The following is a 5,806-nucleotide window of genomic DNA, read 5'->3' on the forward strand; positions in this document are numbered from 1 at the left end:
ATAAATAAAGGAGGGGTTAAAGGAAAGAGATAATCAACAGTCATTTCACTGAGTTGGTTCCAATTAATTATTTTCCATCACACCATAGTCTCCAAACCATAACTTTCACTATCCAAGATACATAAAAATAGACTCAGCGGGAATGTGCAACCAGTTTGCCATTATCTTTTAGTTAATAGGCTAATATTTGTGGCAAGTATTTGAACTCTTATCATTTTTTAGGGAAGAGAGTTAACACATCTTTGACTTTATTTCTTGACAGCCATACCCTGTTGTCTACCCATGCTCTGCTGCTCTTCTGAAGGAGGAAAATAACATTGTAGGCTCTTTCCTCTTATCCTCTCACCCAGATAAGAGACAAGCAGATGAAGACTTCTCAAAACTGAGCCTGATCATCTGAGTCTTCGTTCTTTTTTCCACTGACTCTAAAATGTAATTTTGACAATTTTTTGCTACTTAAAAATCTATTTTATATTTGCTACTTTCTGACTTGTAACTCCCACATTTCTGATTTTAAAAGGGTAAAAATTGACTATCTCATTTTCATAGTCAGAGAATCCAGAAGTAAAAATGTAAATTTTAAAAAACTGTTCATACCTGTTAGGTTCCATTCAATATGAATTTTGAAATAGTAAGGACGGAAAAACTGGTATCCAACAAAGAAGTAAATAAATCCCATGGTTAGGAATTGGCTTTATAGAAGAGAATCACGTTTTATAGTTAATCATTTTAACTCAGATCTCTAAGAATTTTAATAAAACCTTTCCTACTTAGGGAAGGAGAAAAGAAGAGTTTTCTTTTTTCCTTGAATCTGAGCCCCATCAATGGGTTCTATTGTGGTCCCAAATCCTGAATGAGACATAGAATCTGGGAAACCATACCACTTAATATTAGATGGCTATTTGGTCTAAATGACCTTATAAGGCCGTCTGCCACATTAAGTGTCTGGTAGTTATTGATTTATAACGAGGGTTTGGTCTTCAGAGGCTCATGGGCAGGGAAAACCAGACATGGATGAGTGAGCTCATTCTGCTGGGGCTGTCCAGCTGCTGGGAGACTCAGGTCTCCCGCTTCGGCCTTTTCCTGGCTGTGTATCTGGTGACCGTGCTGGGGAACTTTCTCATCATCCTCCTTATCAGAATGGACAGCAGGCTAAATACACCCATGTACTTTTTCCTCAGTGTCCTGTCATTTGTGGACATCTGTTATTCCAACAGCACTGTCCCACAGATGCTTATTCACTTCCTGTCAGCCTTGAAGTCGATCCCCTTCCACAGCTGTTTGCTCCAGCTGTCCATCTCCCTGGCAATGGGCAATACAGAGTTCTTCATACTGGGAGCCATGGCCTATGACCACTATGTGGCGGTGCGCCACCCACTGCACTACACAGTCATCATGCACGGAGGGCTGTGCTGGGGGCTGGCTGCTTGGTGGCTGGTTTCATGAATTCACTGACGCAGACAATCATCATCTTTCAGCTATCTTTGTGCCGCAATATTATTAACCACTTTGCTTGTGAGATGTTGGCTGTGCTGAAGCTGACCTGTGTGGACATCTCCTTCAACAAGGTCATGGTGGCCATCTCAGGCTTTCTGGTGATCACGCTTCCCTGTTTTCTGGTCCTGTTCTCCTATGGTCTTATAGTTGTTGCCATTCTGTGTAGTCGCTCTGCCCGGGAACGCCGCAAAGCATTTGGGACTTGTGACTCCCACTTCACTGGTTTGCGTGTGCTTTGGAACAGCCATTTTCACGTACATGAGACCTTCAGCTGGCTCCTCAGCAGAACAGGAGAAGACAGTTGCTCTGTTCTATGCTGTGGTGACCCCAATGCTGAATCCTTTAATCTACAGCTTGAGGAACAAGGAGGTGATGAGTGCCCTCAGAAGAGTGTTGGAAAAAGTTCGTGAAAAAAGATAAAGATTCGAAGAATTTCTCCTTCCCTCCAACAGCCCAAAGAACGACATTCCAAACAAATAGAAAATGATTGACAGGCCCTTTCTCCTTAGATTTGCTGATAAGGTGGACCATGGTGAGCAAGTTTTTGTAGACTGACTTTCCACATAAGTACACATATTATACATATGGTAAAAAAAACAAAGCCTTCAATTATTAAACTGGGGTGTGCTGGGGTATCTGTCCTCCTCAACTTCATATTCCCTCTTTCCCTTTCATATTCCTCCTGCATATTCCCCCAGGAAATGCAGTGTGGACAGTGAAGTGCTTCAGAGTAAGAACAGCCACACTTCATATCTTGACCTCACCTCTCACCAGCAATGTGGCTTTGAAAAATGTACCTAATATCTCTGACCTCCAGTTTCTTCAACTATAAAAAGAATTAATAATATCTGGTATGTGTAATTATCTTGAAGGTTATAGCTAGTAGAGTAGCTGGCATAGAGTAGATATTCAACTTTTTTTTTTTTTTTTTTTTGCTGAGGAAGATTCACCCTGCCTTAACCTCTGTTGCCAATCTCTGTTTTTTTTCGCTTGAGGAAGATTAGCCCTGAGCTAACATCTATGTCAATCTTCCTCTATTTTGTATGTGGGACGCTGCTACAGCATGGCTGGTGAGTGAGGTAGGTCTGAACCTGGGATCTGAACCAGCAAACCTGGGCCGCTGAAGCAAAGCGCAAGGAATTTTAACCACTCGGCCATGGGGCCAGCCCCTCAGCTGTTTTTATAAGTAGCTTTTAGGACACAATTACAGGGCTAAGTATTATGCAAACTTTTCTCTCTATACAATTATTGAAAATGAACTTTTTTCCTATTGCTTTGGCTATAGTGGATTACTGTTCTGTGTCTGCTCCAGGTGATGTTACCCAGAACCATGGCATCTATCTATCCATCCATCCGTCTGTCAAATCTATCCATCATCTATCTATCGATCTAAGCTCAAGTTCTTATTTTTTTTAGTGCCAAGCAGACAAGACCTTTCTCATCAGCTCCAAATACATACATGCAATTGTTTGCTTAACACTGTCACTTACATCAAATGAATCTCATTCTTAACATAGTTAAAATATAGCTATTGTGTTTGCTTCCTCTGTTCTAAGCTACTCCTTTCCTCTTGCCCCAGTATACCTTCACTGTATTAGTAAAAGGAACCATATACGCTCAGAATGACTCTTGATTCCTTTCTTCTATACCCAATACATCAGTAGATTCCATTAGCTTTATCAACAAATATGTTGATATCTGGTCTCTCTGTTTCCACCTCTGCTTTCTACCTTTTATTCTTTACACAACAGCTTTACTTTTGTGTGTGTGTGTGTGAGGAAGATTAGCCATGAGCTAAAATCCATTGCCAATCCTCCTCTTCTTGCTGAGCAAGACTGGACTTAGGCTAACATCCATGCGCATCTTCCTCTACTTTACATGGGACGCAGCCACAGCATGGCTTGATAAGCAGTGCATATGTCCGCACCTGGGATCTGAACCCGTGAACCCCAGGCCTCCAAAGCGGATTGCAGGAACTTAACCACTACGCCACGATACCGGCCCCAACAGCTTTACTATTTAAAAAAATTATTATGTGTTTTTGGATTTTATGTTGTAACATAAAGCACAGAGGCATAAAATTACACTAAACAAATGTGTATTTATTTAGTGAATTATTAAAAGACAAACCCCTTTGTAACGACCGCTGAAGTCAGAAAACAGAACTGCTGGCTCTCGCAGAAGCCCCTACATGTGCATCGTCCTAATCATAACTCTTTTTTTCCCCAAAGTAACTGCTATTCTGACCTTTGTAGTAATCACTTTCTTGCATTTCTTTATGGCTTTATTACCCAAGCAAACATCCCTACTCATTGCAGATTAGTTTTGCGCATTTGTTTTCAACTTGATATGTCTTTAACCTATAGGTCCCCTCCAACTCTTTCTTTTCCCTACAATTTATTTGAATGACTTGGGCCATTTGGCCTGCAGAGAGCACCTTTATCTTAGACAATAAATCAGGTTGCATTTTTATGCCGATTAGAATAAAATCCATGCTCCACACATGCATGACCTGATGTGGTCCAGCTGCTGCCTGCTCCCTCGTCTGCATTTCCATCCCTTCCTCCTCTCTTTTACTGCTTTCAGAGCTTGCTGGTTGCCTATCAGGGGTCCAAAGCAAACAGATAAATCTCTATAAGAGGAAAATTTATTTTCTACAAGTTATACACATTCATGGAGAAAATAATTATAGACCTGTAAGTATTTTGTGTGTGAAATCTGAGACTTGTCGAAAGTATTAATAATTTACTAATAAATAACAATAAATTTAGTAATAAATACTGCCTTTCACTGGAAATTCTGAATCCTATCAGTTAGCATCATGAATAATTGTGCTAAAATTTCTGAGTAAAATCTTAAAAGCGAAAGTGTTTTGATTCCCACTTTTTAAAAGAAGAAAATCCAAGTTTTTGCCTTGGAGAAGGCAAAATGTTGCGTTGACCAGTTAGACTGTAAGCTTCTGGAGAGCAAGGACTATGCATTTTATCATATTTGTCAAATCCAAGTATCTTAACAATGCTAAAAAATTCCTGCTGACTAAAGAATTTATTGATTGAAACTTTCTTTACTATTTTAGGACTTGCCTTTTATGAAGTATATGAAGATACATATATAAGTTGGAATTTAGGACATTAGTAAATAAGGATTTAAAAAAATTCTCAGATGCAGAGTTGAGTTAATTGGTAAATAATACTCCTCAGTATGAAACGTTATCATCTGCACAGGGCCTAATTTTCTTTTATCTCATTCTTTACTCTTATTTCCTCCTTGCTATATGGACAACTATTCTAATATGTTAAATGCATAAGATTGTGTTTGAGAGTGCATTTATGTATTTTTAAAAAGTTCATTATATTGTTAACTACTCAGTCTGTGTCTTAGTTTTTTTCACTCAAGACTATAATTTTACATAGATGTATTGCTAGTCCATTACTTCTAACTGTTTGGAGTAATCCATGGTGTTCACCATATTTTTATCACTCTTTGTTATGGCACCCAACTCCCCACCACCACATACAGCTCTATGATGAATATCACAATACATGAGCACTTAAAGACCTGTGTGAGCATTTATTTAGAGAATATATACAGAAGCCAAGTTGCTAGTTCACAGATGATTCTCTCCAGAATGGCTTTATAAGTCTGTATTCCTACTTCAATGCAGGAGAGTTCTTCTCTATCCACTACCTGCATGTTTTGCATTTTTTCTAACCTAAAAGATATAAAATTGTTTTATTTTGTATTACTCTTACAAGTAGTCAATATGAACTTGTCTTTATATGCTGAAATCCTGATTCCCATCTATCTTCACCCCAAACTGTTCTATCCATGCCTTCCCCAACTTAGTTCATGATAACTCCACCATTGTAGCGATTTGGACATTTACAACTCTCTTTTTCTCACATCTGATCCAAATCTGCAAGAATATCCTATTGTCTCTATTTTCAAAATATATGCACAATAAGATCACTTCTCATCATGTCCACTCTTACACCCTGGTGTGAGACACCCTCATCTCCCCCTTGGTTTACTGCAGCAGCAAATTTCTCTGCTTCTACTGTTGTATCTCAGCACTCAGAGAATTCCTTTAAAACCTAACTCAAATCACGTCATTACTCTTTTCAACCCTGCAATTACTCAGAATAAAAATCAAAGTATCGACAATGGCTATGGGCCTGTTTTCTAACTATACTCTGCCTAGAATGCTCTTCTCTCGGATAGCCACTTCCTCATCTCCTCTAATTCTTCATTCAACTATCATCACTGCCCCATTTGATACTGCAAACTTTCTCCTTGCCCCCCCACACCT

At 39.1% G+C, this 5,806-nt stretch overlaps 1 pseudogene; it reads left to right on the forward strand.

The window, feature by feature from the left end:
• The first annotated feature begins 990 nt into the window (after nt 1-990).
• LOC131398514 (olfactory receptor-like protein OLF3) lies at nt 991-1,917 on the forward strand (annotated as a pseudogene).
• The last annotated feature ends 3,889 nt before the right edge of the window (nt 1,918-5,806 follow it).

This window comes from Diceros bicornis, chromosome 3, assembly GCF_020826845.1.
Source record: "Diceros bicornis minor isolate mBicDic1 chromosome 3, mDicBic1.mat.cur, whole genome shotgun sequence".
Lineage (NCBI taxonomy): Eukaryota > Metazoa > Chordata > Mammalia > Perissodactyla > Rhinocerotidae > Diceros > Diceros bicornis.